Here is a 25,102-nt window from a genome sequence, read left to right on the forward strand (position 1 = left end):
TATGGAGACGAAAACTGCACCAACACCCCCAAATACTTAATCGCATCCTTGTACCCTTTTGAGGCGAATGCTGGACCTTTGTCTGAATGGAAGGTGCCACAGGCAAACGTCCCGACAAAGACACGCAAATCTCTATTGACATTTTGAGCATCAGCCCTGCATTGTGGCCAAACCCAAATAAATCTAGTGTACAAATCAACTGCAACAAAAATATATTTATTTGCATTATCAGAAGTCAATGGACCGCAGTGATCAAGATATACACAGCCAAATGACTGATTTGAGATATAGAGCTGTGTTTGTGGTGGCTGTGAAACCATAGAGGGTTTGATTTGCTGACAAATGTCACAAGAAAGCACATAATTACAGATTTGTTTATATAATCCACGCCACCAATAATGTTGCTGTAAAGTTGAGACAGTGAAAGACACTCTGGCATGCGCAGAAGCCACGCCCTTGTGTGCGGCAATGATCAAAGCAAGCCTGCAGTCCATGTTGGGAATCAGCCGATCCCCAGCTGACGGAATAGTAGCATAAGGAACTTGTTCGGGAGATAAATGATAAGAATACTTTGAAGGGAAGCCCTGCAGGTAAGCAGTTCCATCCTTCGTAGCAGCTATAGCTGCCAAAATGTAATTATCTATCTTATTCATGGAGCTTGTAACCGCTGCAACGGAACACATGGCTACTGCAGATTTGGCTGCCCCGTCAGCCAAATCAATACCAACAGCATGTGCTCCCACACGCTGATGGCCAAGAGTCTGGCGCTATGAGACCTTCAGGTGATATACGCGCCTTACAAATACCAATACATAGACATAGACATATGTATTACCTGTGTGAGTGGCAGACGTTCTTTAAGCTCTGCCACTCAAACCCAAAGTGTTTTATGCTTTATTGTGCTGCCTTTAGAGTCTCAATATTCATTCTGAGACCAAAAGAATAAGTTGCCATTATATGACTGGATACAGTAGTAAGAATCGTATACAATAAGAGTATTCACATTAGGATCAGCAAACCCGAGAACTAGAACATGAGCACGCAACTCCACCAATTACACCGTACAGTCCCCCAGTGCCTGTGTATGCACAACGGAAGACTTAAATTCACTATTGACTATTGAATCAGTCACAATAGTGCAAGCTGCTGAATAAGCATGTTTAGACCCAATGGCCAGTTGAGCCGAGCCATCAGTGTAAATGATACATTTGTACTCATCCAAATAAAGCAACGACAACGTAGGGGGGTGAACATGTTCATACTGTAAAAACTCCTGTGTCTGAAGAGCATGATCAAAGATAAATATGACATCAGCCGATGTCAAAGAAGTAGCCCATTGTATCCCATGGGGATGCAGAGCTTTAGAGTTCGGTACACTTGCCTTAGTCACTGTTCCTAAAGCAGCGATAGGCAAAACCATAACAATGCGTTTCCCCTGCACCAGCGAGCGTTCTTTCAGAATCGCCATTAGAACCGCAGTCAAAATCTTTTCAACATTCTAAAAATGCATTGCCGCTGCTGTGTACAAATGTGATTTGTATGCAATAGGTACTGCGTCGCCTTCGTTGAACGCCAAGTAAGTAAAATCCACAGTCCTGGTGCAATACGTATGACCAGGTCCGTGGAATTATCACGCGTCAACAAGTAGTTAGTCGTGAGCAGATCTGACTGCAAAGATTATAGGATAGAGATATGTTCCTGAAGGGAAACAACCTTTACAATGCAGTCAGTACATCGCACTACATTTACAACGCAGTCATTACATCACAACATCCTTTACAACGCATGTCTCTACAATGCAGCCATTACATTGCATGTCACTACAACGCATGACACTAAGACAAATGTCACTACAACGCAGGCATTACATCGCATGTCATTACAGCGCATACCATTACAACGCATAGTACCCCTACACTATCCAACACTTACCCTACTGTTGTACCCCCTGGAGTTAGAATAGTAATTTTTACCCCTACACTATCCAAAACTTACCCTACTGTTACACCACCTGGAGTTAGAATAGTAAATGGTACCCCTACACTATCAAACACTTAACTTAAATGCAATCTAATGGTATGCGTTGTAATGTTATGCGTTGTAAAGGTATGATACGATATAATGGAATGCGTTGTAAGTTTAAAAAAATGTGTTGTAGTAGCATGTGATGTAAATGTGTGCGTTGTAAAGGATGTTGCGATATAAAAACTGCGTTGTAAAGGCATGCGTTGTAAATGTATGCATTGTAACATCATACATTTTTTCCTGTAGCCAGCAGGCAGAAGAATAGGTAGGTTGTAACAATGCATAGAGCGGTTTGATACGCTAGCCATAATCGGGGATGTATGTCTTCCTGGAATTTAAAAATCGACGGAGGTTGGAATTGTAGACATTTATCCAGAAAGTGTGCAATTGTACACATTTCTCCAGAAAGTGGGGGGCTCACCCCCTACCTTTATTATTGAACTCGTAGCCTAAAAAAAGCACCGCAAAATAAGCGATGTGTGATTTAGCAAAATTACATTTGTATTCATAGTTGGCAAACAACAGAATAATGCGGTTGACTCTGACAAGATGCGGTATTAGTTCGCCGTCCATCAGATAAATATCTTCCACGTACGAGTACGCATCTGGATCTATGCTGCGCAGCAAAGACACAACACGTGCAGCAAATGCCCCGGGGCTGTTCTTATACCCCATTGGCAAGTGCTTAAATCTTTTTTAATTTCCAACAGCGCTAAATGCTATTAAGTCACAGCTCTCCGGAGCCTAGTTATGACTAACCCCGGGCGTAGCACTCCGCTTCGCCCACGGAGTGTACGTAGCGCTGCCTGCTTCGCATTTTTCGAAGTAGGCGTAGCAGGCAGCGCTACGCACATGCCAGGGCGAAGCAGAGCTGCCTGCCGCCGGCCACCCGCCTCCCGCCCGCCCTCCTTTTAAAATAATATAAAGTATGATAAAAACATTAAATTGAATGACTTACCTGCAGTGCGGCGTCTCCGGGGCTCCCTCTTCCTTGTTCACAACTTCTTTTCACAAATGCGCATGCGCGGACGCCTGCGCATGCGCATTTCTCGCAATAGGAGGGCGGGCGGGAGGCGGGCAGCGCGTAGTGGGGCTACGTGTAGCGAGCGAGTGTGCGTAGATTTGGGCACACTACGCGCTGCTCCACGTAGCCCCACTACGCCCACTACGCCCAGGCCTGGTTATGACTGTAGAAACCATTGGAAATATCCAATGTCGTTTTGCATTTTTTACGAACAATGCTGTTTACTAGTACAGAGCTGTGTATGTTCTGTACTGCAAATGTACGACAATGACAATTCAAATTTTGATAATGTAATACAATGCGATATGAACTGTCAATACCGGAAAAACAGGATTGTTCATCGGTGATACACAGGATTCAGTTACTCCTTGATATTCCAATTGAGTCAGAATGTCACAAACAGGAACCTTAGCCTCGCGTCTGATTGGATATTGCAGCTGTGGCATAGACCGTAATGGTATCTCATGTGCCGGTGAATCTCTATCCCAGCCCATCTGATTACGGTACACAGCTGGGGCTAGGGCCAATGCCCACTCAGATACGTATGCCTGTTTATCTTCCTCAGGTACGTAACGGGAAAAACTCTGAAGTATCACGTCCTTCCCTCTAGAAGCGGCCAACACAAATGGTGGAGGCCAATCTGCCTCCGCCAACAAAATGTCTCTTGAGGAAATGAGATTTTCCCAGAAAACCGCTGAAATTGTACGTTGTATATCACCCTCGATTTGGAAGACAATTTCATGGAGTGTATCCGGAGGTGAGATTTGAGTATCTGTTGACTCTACTGTAATAAAGGTATCAGTTGCTCCTGCCTCCAGACAGGGACGCAGTGCCTCCCGCACTATGGTAACCGCAGCTGCACTGTCGAACAGAGTCACTGCCCATGTCCAGTATAGGACTAGCATTCTCCCCGTCTGAGGCATACTTCGCCGTTAAAGCTGCAACCTTCTTCTTTTGATATAGGGTTCTAAAATGAGGCAGTTCCTCTTGCTTGACCTTTACGTCAAACTGTTGAGGTTGATCACGTCCCTGTTGAGCAGTAGCACCATTGCTCCGATCCTTGCGTTCCCTATCACTGACTTGAGAGTCCGATGTGTCCCATAAGGAGAGCGCTGATCAGGGACTTGAAATCTATCAGGAGTCTTAATTTTCGCGCAGTCGCCAAAATCATAAGTTTGCTCAGAAGAATCAAGTGTCGGTGAACCAGCACGCTTCTGTTGTTACTGCCCCTGCTTTTTATTTCTCCAGTTCTTTTTAGGAAAGAACGGTCACACATCCTTATCAGTCTGGGCTTTTGTTGAGGTTGAGTTTGAGTAAAAGGCTTAATTCCCAGACTATTTCACCCCAAGGTTGTATTAGCTTTAGCAACAAACATTGGCAATTTGTGCTGTTTGTCTGCATCAACAACAGTCTCCAAGCGTTGTGCCACTTGTAAGCTTAGTGCTTCACCCTTCACATTAGTCTTATTCCCACCTCCAGGGCTGCTTCAGCCCCATGTTCCTCCTGAACACGTTTTTTCACGGAAGGGGGAACGGTCATTGAGAGACTGCCAAAGCACATCGAATATACTGCTGCAAACAGTCTACCCGAAGTGTTACAGTCAGCTAACTCGGGAACAAGGCCTTTCGGTAAGCTCATGCTCAGAAACCTGTGCTTCTCCCCAGGTGTTGTGTTTGGAAAAACAGCTTTGAGTTGCCCAAATTTTTCAGCAAGCCAATAAGGAAGCTCATCCTTATTTTGTGGGTGCTTGCCCGTCACTGAATTAATCATGACAGGTCTGATAACTACACCACCGGGACCCAGTGGTTGAGCAGCAACTTCAGGTAGTCCCACCTGCATGTTGCGTGACATGAACTGTATAACTTCTTTATGCACACGTATTAAGGATGTATGTAATACCCTTAGCTCTGCGACAGTAACAGTAAGTTAATTTGGATGTGGGGTATACCCAGCCAAAACGGGCCATGTGGCCCCATCAATCGATAAGGGGCCTAAACGGACCACTGTAAAAGAGTGAGGAAGGGCGCCATTAAACCATATGGTGTGTTGCCGAGCCATTAACGGAACTTCAGAGATCGATAAGGTTGATATTCCCACGGTATCGCAGTGGCAGTATATTTGTGAAAGAAATTGTCAGTTCCATCCACTGCCGGAAAGGTGACCCACGAGTAAAACACCTCAAAGTGATGTTCAGCATTCACTTCAACATCAAAGATAGGATCAGCACTGGCGTTAGGGACTCCATATTGAGTCAAATGAGCGGTCACCGGAGCGTGGTTAGGACCCACTATGGCAACCGCCATTATCAAAAAAAGGAAGATAACAACTTAAAAACGGCAGCGCAATAATGGGCTAAAGTAAGAAAAAGACCTTTTAAAAACTTCAAGCTTGAAAAACCTACAATTGTGGACATGCACAAGCACTACTCAGGAGTCTCACGGATAAATATCAGACCAAATGTTGGTGGCGCCATGTTACAGGTATTCTGCACATACACAGAACTCAGCTCTAGAAAACAGGACCTCAGTCCCCAAAATCCCAAAACCAACTAGCTATAGTGTCTCATTTGCTCTCCTACACAATCACGAAGCTACAAATGATTAGACAACCCAGAACACAACACTCCCGATTTTCTCAGGAATCGTGGTAGCAAGACGTACCCTTTTTTCTCACTCACTCGAATCTGTCCACAATAAGAATTGATAGAGTCACTGTTATAGTTCAAAATGTTTATTCTAACCATAATGCAGTACACAAACCCCTACGAGTAGCAAAACTCATCAACCTAAAACAGTTAGCATTGTTGCAATTACATAGATTATAAAAGGGGATGTTATAATATACAGACAGTGGATAAAGGACAATATGGCCTAACCACCCTTCCCTTGATAAGAAGAAAATGTATTATATAAAAGAAGATCTCTGGACTTTGTCAGCATACCCCATACCTTAGAGCCTAGATGGTATTTCTACATCATAGGAACAGAATAGCTCTTCTCCCTGGAGAGGTCCCTCTCCAAGTGTGTTGTAACCAAACATGCATCTCCATAATATCAAAGCACGAGTTTCCAGCAGCCACAGCTGTGTTAGCATGTTATGTCTAGGTGCTAGGGACTAACTGGAACAGAATAACAAGGGGCATTGTTGATCGACCTTACTCACAGTGTTTAGAGTGAACTCCAGGAACAGACCGAGAATGCACAAAGCAGACAGTTCTAATGTGAAAGGCACAAACAGAGTCTTGCAAAATAAAGTCATGTAGTAACGTGCCCAAAAGCAGCATCATGGCAGCAGAACTCATACTAACTTAGCAATGTCAACAATGACCCCAACGACCATATGATACTGTAGGGCACACGTAAGCGGAGAATTTAAACACAAACATGATACAAGTTCAAACAGAGCAAGGGTGGTTTTAATTCGGGTAGTTTGGGAGTATTGAAAGGTTGCACAAATATTAGTGTATTGGGAGGTAATTGTGGTGAAAAAAGCTAGTGAGTAAAGGAAGCAGTTAAATCGGTGGAGGAGGTCAAGGAATACAGTCATACTAGCAGGAGAACAAGTATGGTATGGTAAGACAACAAAAACGTAGAGAGTTAAGGTAATGGGAAAAAGAGGGTATAGAGGTGTGAGGGAAGAGAGAAGTAATAGATGAACATTGGGGATCAAAGCCGTAAGAGGGAGATGTCCCTCTCATATATACTTATCAACCATTTGTTTGAGTTCCGGTGTAGATCAAAGTGCCAGGATTTCAATTGTTTTTTTTCATAATTAGAAGTGATTTAGAGCATCCTATGTTTATTGGCAATTAGTGCCGAGGCAAAGTAGATGCTCAGAGAGGGTTTGATCCTCCACTCTTCTTGTGTTCAAGCGTTTGGTTGCTAGTGTGACATTCTGCTAGCTTCTCATGGTCTAACAGAGGCAGGACTGTCACAAGCGTTTGTGGGATCCAGGAGATGTAACTTTGGTAGGACCGTTTTTAATTAGAGATGTTTGAAAAAACTCTGAACAAATACAAAAAAAATATGTGCAGGCTGCCTACGCCTCTGTGGATCAGTGTGGAGAAGTGTGAAATAGCCACAACAATTCTGAGTGGCTGCTAGTGATGCAGCGTGTAATTTCAAATCCTCCCTTCTTCACAGACCAGATATCATACTAACGCTTTCACTCCGTAAATTGATTGGTGGGGCCCATAACACCAACACTCTCACACTCACTTGGTCTGCTCTTACGGGAGAGATAAGTGTTCCAAACGCTGACGTGAAAAGAATACCTTATAACCTAAAATAATTTTATTTACACAAACATAAACTAAATATCCTTAATCCAGCACATCTTAATCCTAAACCTCGAGATATTCCTTCCACTTAGCCGATGGATCAAATTAGCTGAGTTGGAAAAGTGATTTTAATCCCCTTTCATTTATATTCAAATCTTAATCTATTCCTTCTCAATAAATAACCTAACACATTTGCTTGTTAATCAATAATATTGTTTATCTAATTAATGCAAATTTTAATAAAATGTTAATCAAACCACAAAACATCATATTTACCTAATCTGGCTATTAGTCATCCTCTAAGTCAATCAAGTCGTCATGCAGCATGCTACAGTCCCAAAATTGGGTCTGGACCATAAGCGTGTACGCATCAATCAATGCCCATCAGTTTGAGAGTCCTCAGTTCATCAGGAAAATGGGCAGCAATTTAGTCTGTCAAAGATTCAGGGAAACAGCTGTCCTACAGTGTCACCGTCCTCTCCGTCAGCATAACGTCAGGAAAAAGGAAAAGGTTTGCGCAACTCACTATTCTACTTCTTTTTATATTGAAAGTAATGACAAAATGTAACGAAAGTCAGTTTTGGGCACTTCTGATTGGTTGGTTAAGATCATCCGTTTTGGTCTCCCAAAGTCTATGATGTCACTCCGTCAGACATGATCCATCCGGTTGTCAAAAGTTGTCCATTGTTAAAGCTTTTGGCAAAAGTCCAGTCGTGACCTTGTTTGGGTACAGGCTGTGTAGGTCATCTTGAGGCCACTTGTTCAGGAGCCTGGAACAAGCGCACTTGGTCTGAAACCTCGTGGAATGGTAGCTGTCTCGTCGTGTACGTTTGTCGGCCATTTTGTCATAGGCCCAATCGGTAAACTTAAGTGAAAAAAACACAAAAAGTAATTAAAAAATGGAAATAACGAATAAAATGTTTAACCCTCACTAATTCCCCTCTGTGTGTGTAATTATCTAGCATAATGGCGACATTTAAAGCGTTTTTATTCACCCAATGATGTGATCTGGTGCAACTTACAATTACGTTACAAAAGCAACTCATATCATGCAATATTCTATTTTTCTAGTATTAGTATGCGTTCGTATATTAGTTTACAAATTATTTTAGCCGTGCAAAATGCAAATCCCACGTGTAATTCATGTCACTGCACACACACACTTCCAAATCCCTCCTAGTTATAGGATCCGCAACTACTAAAATCCCCATACGTGACCTGCAGTGCTCCATGCTCCTCCATCATTGGGGCACACATCCAGCTCTTCCAAAACACTCCAGCCTCATCCTGCAGGACTCTGTTGTGTTTCAGAGGTAGGCAACCATGACAAGAAGACGCGCCTCTGTCTAGCCCTGCAGCAACCCCCCTATTTAACCACTCACAACCTTTCCAAAAGACCCCAGCCAAGCCCTGCATCGCTCTATTTCACATAGTAGTGTTCAGATGCAACACCTCTCATGGTGCACCTCAGACCTGCTCTGCAGGACCTCCCCCTTGCTGTATACCTGAATACACCGACACCTGCTGTATACAGCAACATTCAAGCTGTCAGAAGCAGCACCGCTGCAGTAGTGTTCAGATGCAACACCTATCACGGTGCACCACAAACCTGCTCTGCAGGACCTCCCCCTTGTTGTTTTCCTGAATACACCGATACCTGCTGTATAAAGCAACATTCAAGCTGTCAGAAGCAGCCCCGCTGCAGTAGTGTTCAGATGCGACACCTCTCACGGAGCACCTCAAACCTCCTCTGCAGGACCTCCCCCTTGTCGTATACCTGGATACACCGACACCTGCTGTATACAGCAACATTCAAACTGTCAGAAGCAGCCCCGCTGCAGTAGTGTTCAGATGCGACACCTCTCACGGTGCACCTCAAACCTGCTCTGCATGACCTCCCCCTTGTGGTATACCTGAATACACCGACACCTGCTGTATACAGCAACATTCAACCTGTCAGAAGCAGCACTGCTGCAGTAGTGTTCAGATGCAACACCTCTCACGGTGCACCTCAAACCTGCTCTGCAGGACCTCCCCCTTGTCGTATACCTGAATACACCGACACCTGCTGTATACAGCAACATTCAAGCTGTCAGAAGCAGCACCGCTGCAGTAGTGTTCAGATGCAACACCTCTCACGGTGCACCTCAAACCTGCTCTGCAGGACCTCCCCCTTGTCGTATACCTGAATACACCGACACCTGCTGTATACAGCAACACTCAAGCTGTCAGAAGCAGCACCGCTGCAGTAGTGTTCAGATGCAATACCTCTCACGGTGCACCTCAAACCTGCTCTGCAGGACCTCCCCCTCGTCGTATACCTGAATACACCGACACCTGCTGTATACAGCAACATTCAAGCTGTCAGAAGCAGCACCGCTGCAGTAGTGTTCAGATGCAACACCTCCCACGGAGCACCTCAAACCTGCTCTGCAGGACCTCCCCCTTGTCGTATACCTGAATACACCGACACCTGCTGTATACAGCAACATTCAAGCTGTCAGAAGCAGCACCGCTGCAGTAGTGTTCAGATGCAACACCTCTCACGGTGCACCTCAAACCTGCTCTGCAGGACCTCCCCCTTGTCGTATACCTGGATACACCGACACCTGCTGTATACAGCAACATTCAAGCTGTCAGAAGCAGCACCGCGTGCAGTAGTGTTCAGATGCAACACCTCTCACGGTGCACCTCAAACCTGCTCTGCAGGACCTCCGTCTAGTCGTATAACTGAATACACCGACACTTGCTGTACACAGCAACATTCAAGCTGTCAGAAGCAGCACCGCTGCAGTAGTGTTCAGATGCAACACCTCTCACGGTGCACCTCAAACCTGCTCTGCAGGACCTCCCCCTTGTTGTATACCTGGATACACCGACACCTACTGTATACAGCAACATTCAAGCTGTCAGAAGCAGCACCGCTGCAGTAGTGTTCAGATGCAATACCTCTCACGGTGCACCTCAAACCTGCTCTGCAGGACCTCCTCCTTGTTGTATACCTGAATACACTGACACCTGCTGTATACAGCAACATTCAAGCTGTCAGAAGCAGCACCGCTGCAGTAGTGTTCAGATGCAACACCTCTCACGGTGCACCTCAAACCTGCTCCGCAGGACCTCCCCCTTGTCGTATACCCGGATATACCGACACCTGCTGTATACAGTAACATTCAAGCTGTCAGAAGCAGCACCGCTGCAGTAGTGTTCAGATGCAACACCTCTCACGGTGCACCTCAAACCTCCTCTGCAGGACCTCCCTCTTGTTGTATACCTGAATACACCGACACCTGCTGTATACAGCTACATTCAAGCTGCCAGAAGCAGTACCGCTGCAGTAGTGTTCAGATGCAACACCTCTCACGGTGCACCTCAAACCTCCTCTGCAGGACCTCCCCCTTGTCGTATACCTGAATACACCGACACCTGCTGTATACAGTAACATTCAAACTGTCAGAAGCAGCACTGCTGCAGTAGTGTTCAGATGCAACACATCTCACGGTGCACCTCAAACCCCCTCTGCAGGACCTCCCTCTTGTCGTATACCTGAATACACCGACACCTGCTGTATACAGCAACATTCAAGTTGTGAGAAGCAGCAACGCTGCAGTAGTGTTCAGATGCAACACCTCTCACGGTGCACCTCAAACCTGCTCTGCAGGAACTCCCCCTTGTTGTATACCTGAATACACCGACACCTGCTGTATACAGCAATATTCAAGCTGTCTGAAGCAGCACCGCTGCAGTAGTGTTCAGATGCAACACCTCTCACGGTGCACCTCAAACCTGCTCTGCAGGACCTCCCCCTTGTTGTATACCTGGATACACCGACACCTACTGTATACAGCAACATTCAAGCTGTCAGAAGCAGCACCGCTGCAGTAGTGTTCAGATGCAACACCTCTCACGGTGCACCTCAAACCTGCTCCGCAGGACCTCCCCCTTGTCGTATACCCGGATGTACCGACACCTGCTGTATACAGTAACATTCAAGCTGTCAGAAGCAGCACCGCTGCAGTAGTTTTCAGATGCAACACCTCTCATGGTGCACCTCAAACCTCCTCTGCAGGACCTCCCCCTTATTGTATACCTGAATACACCGACACCTGCTGTATACAGTAACATTCAAGCTGTCAGAAGCAGCACCGCTGCAGTAGTGTTCAGATGCAACACCTCTCACGGTGCACCTCAAACCTCCTCTGCAGGACCTCCCTCTTGTCGTATACCTGAATTCAGCGACACCTGCTGTATACAGCAACATTCAAGCTTCAGAAGCAGTACCGCTGCAGTAGTGTTCAGATGCAACACCTCTCACAGTGCACCTCAAACCTCCTCTGCAGGACCTCCCCCTTCTCGTATACCTGGATACACCGACAACTGCTGTATACAGTACATTCAAGCTGTCAGAAGCAGCACCGCATGCAGTAGTGTTCAGATGCAACACCTCTCACGGTGCACCTCAAACCTGCTCTGCAGGACCTCCCTCTTGTCGTATACCCAAATACACCGACACTTGCTGTATACAGCAACATTCAAGCTGTCAGAAGCAGCACCGCTGCAGTAGTGTTCAGATGCAACACCTCTCACGGTGCACCTCAAACCTGCTCTGCAGGACCTCCCCCTTGTCGTATACCTGAATACACCGACACCTGCTGTATACAGCAACATTCAAGCTGTCAGAAGCAGCACCGCTGGCAATAGTGTTCAGATGCAACACCTCTCACGGTGCACCTCAAACCTGCTCTGCAGGACCTCCCCCTTGTTGTATACCTGGATACACCGACACCTACTGTATACAGCAACATTCAAGCTGTCAGAAGCAGCACCACTGCAGTAGTGTTCAGATGCAATACCTCTCACGGTGCACCTCAAACCTGCTCTGCAGGACCTCCCCCTTGTCGTATACCTGGAAACACCGACACCTGCTGTATACAGCAACATTCAAGCTGTCAGAAGCAGCACCGCTGCAGTAGTGTTCAGATGCAACACCTCTCATGGTGCACCTCAAACCTGCTCCGCAGGACCTCCCCCTTGTCGTATACCCGGATGTACCGACACCTGCTGTATAAAGTAACATTCAAGCTGTCAGAAGCAGCACCGCTGCAGTAGTGTTCAGATGCAACACCTCTCACGGTGCACCTCAAACCTCCTCTGCAGGACCTCCCTCTTGTCGTATACCTGAATACACCGACACCTGCTGTATACAGCAACATTCAAGCTGTCAGAAGCAGTACCGCTGCAGTAGTGTTCAGATGCAACACCTCTCACGGTGCACCTCAACCCTCCTCTGCAGGGCCTCCCCCTTATCGTATACCTGAATACACCGACACCTGCTGTATACAGTAACATTCAAGCTGTCAGAAGCAGCACCGCTGCAGTAGTGTTCAGATGCAACACCTCTCACGGTGCACCGCAAACCTGCTCTGCAGGACCTCCCCCTTGTCGTATACCTGAATACACCGACACCTGCTGTATACAGCAACATTCTAGCTGTCAGAAGCAGCACCGCTGCAGTAGTGTTCAGATGCAACACCTCTCACGGTGCACCTCAAACCTGCTCTGCAGGACCTCCCCCTTGTCGTATACCTGGATACACCGACACCTGCTGTATACAGCAACATTCAAGCTGTCAGAAGCAGCACCGCGTGCAGTAGTGTTCAGATGCAACACCTCTCACGGTGCACCTCAAACCTGCTCTGCAGGACCTCCGTCTTGTCGTATAACTGAATACACCGACACTTGCTGTACACAGCAACATTCAAGCTGTCAGAAGCAGCACCGCTGCAGTAGTGTTCAGATGCAACACCTCTCACGGTGCACCTCAAACCTGCTCTGCAGGACCTCCCCCTTGTTGTATACCTGGATACACCGACACCTACTGTATACAGCAACATTCAAGCTGTCAGAAGCAGCACCGCTGCAGTAGTGTTCAGATACAATACCTCTCACGGTGCACCTCAAACCTGCTCTGCAGGACCTCCCCCTTGTTGTATACCTGAATACACTGACACCTGCTGTATACAGCAACATTCAAGCTGTCAGAAGCAGCACCGCTGCAGTAGTGTTCAGATGCAACACCTCTCACGGTGCACCTCAAACCTGCTCCGCAGGACCTCCCCCTTGTCGTATACCCGGATATACCGACACCTGCTGTATACAGTAACATTCAAGCTGTCAGAAGCAGCACCGCTGCAGTAGTGTTCAGATGCAACACCTCTCACGGTGCACCTCAAACCTCCTCTGCAGGACCTCCCTCTTGTCGTATACCTGAATACAGCGACACCTGCTGTATACAGCAACATTCAAGCTGTCAGAAGCAGTACCGCTGCAGTAGTGTTCAGATGCAACACCTCTCACAGTGCACCTCAAACCTCCTCTGCAGGACCTCCCCCTTCTCGTATACCTGGATACACCGACAACTGCTGTATACAGTACATTCAAGCTGTCAGAAGCAGCACCGCATGCAGTAGTGTTCAGATGCAACACCTCTCACGGTGCACCTCAAACCTGCTCTGCAGGACCTCCCTCTTGTCGTATACCCGAATACACCGACACTTGCTGTATACAGCAACATTCAAGCTGTCAGAAGCGGCACCGCTGCAGTAGTGTTCAGATGCAACACCTCTCACGGTGCACATCAAACCTGCTCTGCAGGACCTCCCCCTTGTCGTATACCTGAATACACCGACACCTGCTGTATACAGCAACATTCAAGCTGTCAGAAGCAGCACCGCTGGCAATAGTGTTCAGATGCAACACCTCTCACGGTGCACCTCAAACCTGCTCTGCAGGACCTCCCCCTTGTTGTATACCTGAATACACTGACACCTGCTGTATACAGTAACATTCAAGCTGTCAGAAGCAGCACCGCTGCAGTAGTGTTCAGATGCAATACCTCTCACGGTGCACCTCAAACCTGCTCTGCAGGACCTCCCCCTTGTCGCATACCTGGATACACCGACACCTGCTGTATACAGCAACATTCAAGCTGTCAGAAGCAGCACCGCTGCAGTAGTGTTCAGATGCAACACCTCTCACGGAGCACCTCAAACCTGCTCTGCAGGACCTCCCCCTTGTTGTATACCTGGATACACCGACACCTACTGTATACAGCAACATTCAAGCTGTCAGAAGCAGCACCACTGCAGTAGTGTTCAGATGCAATACCTCTCACGGTGCACCTCAAACCTGCTCTGCAGGACCTCCCCCTTGTCGTATACCTGGAAACACTGACACCTGCTGTATACAGTAACATTCAAGCTGTCAGAAGCAGCACCGCTGCAGTAGTGTTCAGATGCAACACCTCTCACGGTGCACCGCAAACCTGCTCTGCAGGACCTCCCCCTTGTCGTATACCTGAATACACCGACACCTGCTGTATACAGCAACATTCTAGCTGTCAGAAGCAGCACCGCTGCAGTAGTGTTCAGATGCAACACCTCTCACAGTGCACCTCAAACCTCCTCTGCAGGACCTCCCCCTTCTCGTATACCTGGATACACCGACACCTGCTGTATACAGCAACATTCGAGCTGTCAGAAGCAGCACCGCGTGCAGTAGTGTTCAGATGCAACACCTCTCACGGTGCACCTCAAACCTGCTCTGCAGGACCTCCGTCTTGTCGTATAACTGAATACACCGACACTTGCTGTACACAGCAACATTCAAGCTGTCAGAAGCAGCACCGCTGCAGTAGTGTTCAGATGCAACACCTCTCACGGTGCACCTCAAACCTGCTCTGCAGGACCTCCCCCTTGTTGTATACCTGGATACACCGACACCTACTGTATACAGCAACATTCAAGCTGTCAGAAGCAGCACCGCTGCAGTAGTGTTCAGATGCAATACCTCTCACGGTGCACCTCAAACCTGCTCTGCAGGACCTCCCCCTTGTTGTATACCTGAATACACTGACACCTGCTGTATACAGCAACATTCAAGCTGTCAGAAGCAGCACCGCTGCAGTAGTGTTCAGATGCAACACCTCTCACGGTGCACCTTAAACCTGCTCCGCAGGACCTCCCCCTTGTCGTATACCCGGATATACCGACACCTGCTGTATACAGTAACATTCAAGCTGTCAGAAGCAGCACCGCTGCAGTAGTGTTCAGATGCAACACCTCTCACGGTGCACCTCAAACCTCCTCTGCAGGACCTCCCTCTTGTTGTATACCTGAATACACCGACACCTGCTGTATACAGCTACATTCAAGCTGCCAGAAGCAGTACCGCTGCAGTAGTGTTCAGATGCAACACCTCTCACGGTGCACCTCAAACCTCCTCTGCAGGACCTCCCCCTTGTCGTATACCTGAATACACCGACACCTGCTGTATACAGTAACATTCAAACTGTCAGAAGCAGCACTGCTGCAGTAGTGTTTAGATGCAACACATCTCACGGTGCACCTCAAACCCCCTCTGCAGGACCTCCCTCTTGTCGTATACCTGAATACACCGACACCTGCTGTATACAGCAACATTCAAGTTGTGAGAAGCAGCAACGCTGCAGTAGTGTTCAGATGCAACACCTCTCACGGTGCACCTCAAACCTGCTCTGCAGGAACTCCCCCTTGTTGTATACCTGAATACACCGACACCTGCTGTATACAGCAACATTCAAGCTGTCGGAAGCAGCACCGCTGCAGTAGTGTTCAGATGCAACACCTCTCACGGTGCACCTCAAACCTGCTCTGCAGGACCTCCCCCTTGTTGTATACCTGGATACACCGACACCTACTGTATACAGCAACATTCAAGCTGTCAGAAGCAGCACCGCTGCAGTAGTGTTCAGATGCAACACCTCTCACGGTGCACCTCAAACCTGCTCCGCAGGACCTCCCCCTTGTCGTATACCCGGATGTACCGACACCTGCTGTATACAGTAACATTCAAGCTGTCAGAAGCAGCACCGCTGCAGTAGTGTTCAGATGCAACACCTCTCATGGTGCACCTCAAACCTCCTCTGCAGGACCTCCCCCTTATTGTATACCTGAATACACCGACACCTGCTGTATACAGTAACATTCAAGCTGTCAGAAGCAGCACCGCTGCAGTAGTGTTCAGATGCAACACCTCTCACAGTGCACCTCAAACCTCCTCAGCAGGACCTCCCCCTTCTCGTATACCTGGATACACCGACAACTGCTGTATACAGTACATTCAAGCTGTCAGAAGCAGCACCGCATGCAGTAGTGTTAAGATGCAACACCTCTCACGGTGCACCTCAAACCTGCTCTGCAGGACCTCCCTCTTGTCGTATACCCGAATACACCGACACTTGCTGTATACAGCAACATTCAAGCTGTCAGAAGCAGCACCGCTGCAGTAGTGTTCAGATGCAACACCTCTCACGGTGCACCTCAAACCTGCTCTGCAGGACCTCCCCCTTGTCGTATACCTGAATACACCGACACCTGCTGTATACAGCAACATTCAAGCTGTCAGAAGCAGCACCGCTGCAGTAGTGTTCAGATGCAACACATCTCACGGTGCACCTCAAACCCCCTCTGCAGGACCTCCCTCTTGTCGTATACCTGAATACACCGACACCTGCTGTATACAGCAACATTCAAGCTGTCAGAAGCAGCACCGCTGGCAATAGTGTTCAGATGCAACACCTCTCACGGAGCACCTCAAACCTGCTCTGCAGGACCTCCCCCTTGTCGTATACCTGGAAACACCGACACCTGCTGTATACAGCAACATTCAAGCTGTCAGAAGCAGCACCGCTGCAGTAGTGTTCAGATGCAACACCTCTCATGGTGCACCTCAAACCTGCTCCGCAGGACCTCCCCCTTCTCGTATACCCGGATGTACCGACACCTGCTGTATAAAGTAACATTCAAGCTGTCAGAAGCAGCACCGCTGCAGTAGTGTTCAGATGCAACACCTCTCACGGTGCACCTCAAACCTGCTCTGCAGGACCTCCCCCTTGTCGTATACCTGGAAACACCGACACCTGCTGTATACAGCAACATTCAAGCTGTCAGAAGCAGCACCGCTGCAGTAGTGTTCAGATGCAACACCTCTCACGGTGCACCTCAAACCTGCTCTGCAGGACCTCCCCCTTGTCGTATACCTGGAAACACCGACACCTGCTGTATACAGCAACATTCAAGCTGTCAGAAGCAGCACCGCTGCAGTAGTGTTCAGATGCAACACCTCTCATGGTGCACCTCAAACCTGCTCCGCAGGACCTCCCCCTTGTCGTATACCCGGATGTACCGACACCTGCTGTATAAAGTAACATTCAAGCTGTCAGAAGCAGCACCGCTGCAGTAGTGTTCAGATGCAACACCTCTCACGGTGCACCTCAAACCTCCTCTGCAGGACCTCCCTCTTGTCCTATACCTGAATACACCGACACCTGCTGTATACAGCAACATTCAAGCTGTCAGAAGCAGTACCGCTGCAGTAGTGTTCAGATTCAACACCTCTCACGGTGCACCATAACCCTCCTCTGCAGGGCCTCCCCCTTATCGTATACCTGAATACACCGACACCTGCTGTATACAGCAACATTCAAGCTGTCAGAAGCAGCACCGCTGCAGTAGTGTTCAGATGCAACACCTCTCACGGTGCACCTCAAACCTGCTCTGCAGGACCTCCCCCTTGTCATATACCTGAATTAGCCGACACCTGCTGTATACAGTAACATTCAAGCTGTCAGAAGCAGCACCGCTGCAGTAGTGTTCAGATGCAACACCTCTCACGGTGCACCTCAAACCTGCTCTGCAGGACCTCCCCCTTGTCGTATACCTAAATACACCGACACCTGCTGTATACAGCAACATTCAAGCTGTCAGAAGCAGCACTGCTGCAGTAGTGTTCAGATCCAACACCTCTCACGGTGCACCTCAAACCTCCTCTGCAGGACCTCCCTCTTGTCGTATACCTGGATACACCGACACCTGCTGTATACAGCAACATTCAAGTTGTGAGAAGCAGCAACGCTGCAGTAGTGTTCAGATGCAACACCTCTCACGGTGCACCTCAAACCTGCTCTGCAGGACCTCCCCCTTGTTGTATACCTGAATACACCGACACCTGCTGTATACAGCAACATTCAAGCTGTCGGAAGCAGCACCGCTGCAGTAGTGTTCAGATGCAACACCTCTCACGGTGCACCTCAAACCTGCTCTGCAGGACCTCCCCCTTGTTGTTTACCTGAATACACCGACACCTGCTGTATACAGCAACATACAAGCTGTCGGAAGCAGCACCGCCGCAGTAGTGTTCAGATGCAATACCTCTCACGGTGCACCGCAAACCTGCTCTGCAGGACCTCCCCCTTGTTGTATACCTGAATACACTGACACCTGCTGTATACAGCAACATTCAAGCTGTCAGAAGCAGCACCGCTGCAGTAGTGTTCAGATGCAACACCTCTCACGGTGCACCTCAAACCTGCTCTGCAGGACCTCCCCCTTGTCGTATACCTGGAAACACCGACACCTGCTGTATACAGCAACATTCAAGCTGTCAGAAGCAGCACCGCTGCAGTAGTATTCAGATGCAACACCTCTCACGGAGCACCTCAAACCTGCTTTGCAGGACCTCCCCCTTGTCATATACCTGAATACACCGACACCTGCTGTATACAGCAACATAAAAGCTGTCAGAAGCAGCAACGCTGCAGTAGTGTTCAGATGCAACACCTCTCACGGTGCACCTCAAACCCCCTCTGCAGGACCTCCCTCTTGTCGTATACCTGAATACACCGACACCTGCTGTATACAGCAACATTCAAGTTGTGAGAAGCAGCAACGCTGCAGTAGTGTTCAGATGCAACACCTCTCACGGTGCACCTCAAACCTGCTCTGCAGGAACTCCCCCTTGTTGTATACCTGAATACACCGACACCTGCTGTATACAGCAACATTCAAGCTGTCGGAAGCAGCACCGCTGCAGTAGTGTTCAGATGTAACACCTCTCACGGTGCACCTCAAACCTGCTCTGCAGGACCTCCCCCTTGTTGTATACCTGGATACACCGACACCTACTGTATACAGCAACATTCAAGCTGTCAGAAGCAGCACCGCTGCAGTAGTGTTCAGATGCAACACCTCTCACGGTGCACCTCAAACCTGCTCCGCAGGACCTCCCCCTTGTCGTATACCCGGATGTACCGACACCTGCTGTATACAGTAACATTCAAGCTGTCAGAAGCAGCACCGCTGCAGTAGTGTTCAGATGCAACACCTCTCACGGTGCACCTCAAACCTGCTCCGCAGGACCTCCCCCTTGTCGTATACCCGGATGTACCGACACCTGCTGTATACAGCAACATTCAAGCTGTCAGAAGCAGCACCGCTGGCAATAGTGTTCAGATGCAACACCTCTCACGGTGCACCTCAAACCTGCTCTGCAGGACCTCCCCCTTGTTGTATACCTGGATACACCGACACCTACTGTATACAGCAACATTCAAGCAGTCAGAAGCAGCACCACTGCAGTAGTGTTCAGATGCAATACCTCTCACGGTGCACCTCAAACCTCCTCTGCAGGACCTCCCCCTTGTCGTATACCTGAATACACCGACACCTGCTGTATACAGTAACATTCAAGCTGTGAGAAGCAGCAACGCTGCAGTAGTGTTCAGATGCAACACCTCTCACCGTGCACCTCAAACCTGCTCTGCAGGACCTCCCCCTTGTCGTATACCTGGAAACACCGACACCTGCTGTATAACGGCAACATTCAAGCTGTCGGAAGCAGCACCGCTGCAGTAGTGTTCAGATGCAACACCTCTCATGGTGCACCTCAAACCTGCTCCGCAGGACCCCCCCCTTGTCGTATACCCGGATGTACCGACACCTGCTGTATAAAGTAACATTCAAGCTGTCAGAAGCAGCACCGCTGCAGTAGTGTTCAGATGCAACACCTCTCACGGTGCACCTCAAACCTGCTCTGCAGGACCTCCCTCTTGTCGTATACCTGAATACACCAACACCTGCTGTATACAGCAACATTCAAGCTGTCAGAAGCAGCACCGCTGCAGTAGTGTTCAGATGCAACACCTCTCACGGTGCACCTCAACCCTCCTCTGCAGGGCCTCCCCCTTATCGTATACCTGAATACACTGACACCTGCTGTATACAGTAACATTCAAGCTGTCAGAAGCAGCACCGCTGCAGTAGTGTTCAGATGCAACACCTCTCACGGTGCACCGCAAACCTGCTCTGCAGGACCTCCCCCTTGTCGTATACCTGAATACACCGACACCTGCTGTATACAGCAACATTCTAGCTGTCAGAAGCAGCACCGCTGCAGTAGTGTTCAGATGCAATACCTCTCACGGTGCACCTCAAACCTGCTCTGCAGGACCTCCCCCTTGTCATATACCTGAATTAGCCGACACCTGCTGTATACAGTAACATTCAAGCTGTCAGAAGCAGCACCGCTGCAGTAGTGTTCAGATGCAACACCTCTCACGGTGCACCTCAAACCTGCTCTGCAGGACCTCCCCCTTGTCGTATACCTAAATACACCGACACCTGCTGTATACAGCAACATTCAAGCTGTCAGAAGCAGCACTGCTGCAGTAGTGTTCAGATCCAACACCTCTCACGGTGCACCTCAAACCTCCTCTGCAGGACCTCCCTCTTGTCGTATACCTGGATACACCGACACCTGCTGTATACAGCAACATTCAAGTTGTGAGAAGCTGCAACGCTGCAGTAGTGTTCAGATGCAACACCTCTCACGGTGCACCTCAAACCTGCTCTGCAGGACCTCCCCCTTGTTGTATACCTGAATACACCGACACCTGCTGTATACAGCAACATTCAAGCTGTCGGAAGCAGCACCGCTGCAGTAGTGTTCAGATGCAACACCTCTCACGGTGCACCTCAAACCTGCTCTGCAGGACCTCCCCCTTGTTGTTTACCTGAATACACCGACACCTGCTGTATACAGCAACATACAAGCTGTCGGAAGCAGCACCGCCGCAGTAGTGTTCAGATGCAATACCTCTCACGGTGCACCGCAAACCTGCTCTGCAGGACCTCCCCCTTGTTGTATACCTGAATACACTGACACCTGCTGTATACAGCAACATTCAAGCTGTCAGAAGCAGCACCGCTGCAGTAGTGTTCAGATGCAACACCTCTCACGGTGCACCTCAAACCTGCTCTGCAGGACCTCCCCCTTGTCGTATACCTGGAAACACCGACACCTGCTGTATACAGCAACATTCAAGCTGTCAGAAGCAGCACCGCTGCAGTAGTATTCAGATGCAACACCTCTCACGGAGCACCTCAAACCTGCTTTGCAGAACCTCCCCCTTGTCATATACCTGAATACACCGACACCTGCTGTATACAGCAACATAAAAGCTGTCAGAAGCAGCAACGCTGCAGTAGTGTTCAGATGCAACACCTCTCACGGTGCACTGCAAACCTGCTCTGCAGGACTTCCTCCTTGTCGTATAACTGAATACACCAACAACTGTTGTATACAGCAACATTCAAGCTGTCAGAAGCAGCACCGCTGCAGTAGTGTTCAGATGCAACACCTCTCACGGTGCACCTCAAACCTGCTCTGCAGGACCTCCCCCTTGTCGTATACCTGAATACACCGACACCTGCTGTATACAGCAACATTCAACCTGTCAGAAGCAGCACTGCTGCAGTAGTGTTCAGATGCAACACCTCTCACGGTGCACCTCAAACCTGCTCTGCAGGACCTCCCCCTTGTCGTATACCTGAATACACCGACACCTGCTGTATACAGCAACACTCAAGCTGTCAGAAGCAGCACCGCTGCAGTAGTGTTCAGATGCAATACCTCTCACGGTGCACCTCAAACCTGCTCTGCAGGACCTCCCCCTTGTCGTATACCTGAATACACCGACACCTGCTGTATACAGCAACATTCAAGCTGTCAGAAGCAGCACCGCTGCAGTAGTGTTCAGATGCAACACCTCCCACGGAGCACCTCAAACCTGCTCTGCAGGACCTCCCCCTTGTCGTATACCTGAATACACCGACACCTGCTGTATACAGCAACATTCAAGCTGTCAGAAGCAGCACCGCTGCAGTAGTGTTTAGATGCAACACCTCTCACGGTGCACCTCAAACCTGCTCTGCAGGACCTCCCCCTTGTCGTATACCTGGATACACCGACACCTGCTGTATACAGCAACATTCAAGCTGTCAGAAGCAGCACCGCGTTCAGTAGTGTTCAGATGCAACACCTCTTACGGTGCACCTCAAACCTGCTCTGCAGGACCTCCCTCTTGTCGTATACCTGAATACAACGACACTTGCTGTATACAGCAACATTCAAGCTGTCAGAAGCAGCACCGCTGCAGTAGTGTTCAGATGCAACACCTCTCACGGTGCACCTCAAACCTGCTCTGCAGGACCTCCCCCTTGTTGTATACCTGGATACACCGACACCTACTGTATACAGCAACATTCAAGCTGTCAGAAGCAGCACCGCTGCAGTAGTGTTCAGATGCAATACCTCTCACGGTGCACCTCAAACCTGCTCTGCAGGACCTCCCCCTTGTCGTATACCTGGAAACACCGACACCTGCTGTATACAGCAACATTCAAGCTGTCGGAAGCAGCACTGCTGCAGTAGTGTTCAGATGCAACATCTCTCATGGTGCACCTCAAACCTGCTCCGCAGGACCCCCCCCTTGTCGTATACCCGGATGTACCGACACCTGCTGTATAAAGTAACATTCAAGCTGTCAGAAGCAGCACCGCTGCAGTAGTGTTCAGATGCAACACCTCTCACGGTGCACCTCAAACCTCCTCTGCAGGACCTCCCTCTTGTCGTATACCTGAATACACCAACACCTGCTGTATACAGCAACATTCAAGCTGTCAGAAGCAGTACCGCTGCAGTAGTGTTCAGATGCAACACCTCTCACGGTGCACCTCAACCCTCCTCTGCAGGGCCTCCCCCTTATCGTATACCTGAATACACTGACACCTGCTGTATACAGTAACATTCAAGCTGTCAGAAGCAGCACCGCTGCAGTAGTGTTCAGATGCAACACCTCTCACGGTGCACCGCAAACCTGCTCTGCAGGACCTCCCCCTTGTCGTATACCTGAATACACCGACACCTGCTGTATACAGCAACATTCTAGCTGTCAGAAGCAGCACCGCTGCAGTAGTGTTCAGATGCAATACCTCTCACGGTGCACCTCAAACCTGCTCTGCAGGACCTCCCCCTTGTCATATACCTGAATTAGCCGACACCTGCTGTATACAGTAACATTCAAGCTGTCAGAAGCAGCACCGCTGCAGTAGTGTTCAGATGCAACACCTCTCACGGTGCACCTCAAACCTGCTCTGCAGGACCTCCCCCTTGTCGTATACCTAAAAACACCGACACCTGCTGTATACAGCAACATTCAAGCTGTCAGAAGCAGCACTGCTGCAGTAGTGTTCAGATGCAACACCTCTCACGGTGCACCTCAAACCTCCTCTGCAGGACCTCCCTCTTGTCGTATACCTGGATACACCGACACCTGCTGTATACAGCAACATTCAAGTTGTGAGAAGCAGCAACGCTGCAGTAGTGTTCAGATGCAACACCTCTCACGGTGCACCTCAAACCTGCTCTGCAGGACCTCCCCCTTGTTGTATACCTGAATACACCGACACCTGCTGTATACAGCAACATTCAAGCTGTCGGAAGCAGCACCGCTGCAGTAGTGTTCAGATGCAACACCTCTCACGGTGCACCTCAAACCTGCTCTGCAGGACCTCCCCCTTGTTGTTTACCTGAATACACCGACACCTGCTGTATACAGCAACATACAAGCTGTCGGAAGCAGCACCGCCGCAGTAGTGTTCAGATGCAATACCTCTCACAGTGCACCGCAAACCTGCTCTGCAGGACCTCCCCCTTGTTGTATACCTGAATACACTGACACCTGCTGTATACAGCAACATTCAAGCTGTCAGAAGCAGCACCGCTGCAGTAGTGTTCAGATGCAACACCTCCCACGGTGCACCTCAAACCTGCTCTGCAGGACCTCCCCCTTGTCGTATACCTGGAAACACCGACACCTGCTGTATACAGCAACATTCAAGCTGTCAGAAGCAGCACCGCTGCAGTAGTATTCAGATGCAACACCTCTCACGGAGCACCTCAAACCTGCTTTGCAGGACCTCCCCCTTGTCATATACCTGAATACACCGACACCTGCTGTATACAGCAACATAAAAGCTGTCAGAAGCAGCAACGCTGCAGTAGTGTTCAGATGCAACACCTCTCACGGTGCACTGCAAACCTGCTCTGCAGGACTTCCTCCTTGTCGTATAACTGAATACACCAACAACTGTGGTATACAGCAACATTCAAGCTGTCAGAAGCAGCACCGCTGCAGTAGTGTTCAGATGCAACACCTCTCACGGTGCACCTCAAACCTGCTCTGCAGGACCTCCCCCTTGTCGTATACCTGAATACACCGACACCTGCTGTATACAGCAACATTCAAGCTGTCAGAAGCAGCACCGCTGCAGTAGTGTTCAGATGCAACACCTCCCACGGAGCACCTCAAACCTGCTCTGCAGGACCTCCCCCTTGTCGTATACCTGAATACACCGACACCTGCTGTATACAGCAACATTCAAGCTGTCAGAAGCAGCACCGCTGCAGTAGTGTTCAGATGCAACACCTCTCACGGTGCACCTCAAACCTGCTCTGCAGGACCTCCCCCTTGTCGTATACCTGGATACACCGACACCTGCTGTATACAGCAACATTCAAGCTGTCAGAAGCAGCACCGCGTTCAGTAGTGTTCAGAT

General features: G+C 49.1%; 1 protein-coding gene across 1 annotated transcript in view; it reads left to right on the plus strand.

The window, feature by feature from the left end:
- The window catches only part of LOC146869700 (uncharacterized), a 664,652-nt gene that overhangs the window by 110,305 nt on the left and 529,245 nt on the right, over positions 1–25,102 (plus strand). The window lies entirely within an intron of this gene.

The sequence above is a fragment of the Triturus cristatus genome, chromosome 1_1 (assembly GCF_964204655.1).
Source record: "Triturus cristatus chromosome 1_1, aTriCri1.1, whole genome shotgun sequence".
Taxonomy (NCBI): domain Eukaryota; kingdom Metazoa; phylum Chordata; class Amphibia; order Caudata; family Salamandridae; genus Triturus; species Triturus cristatus.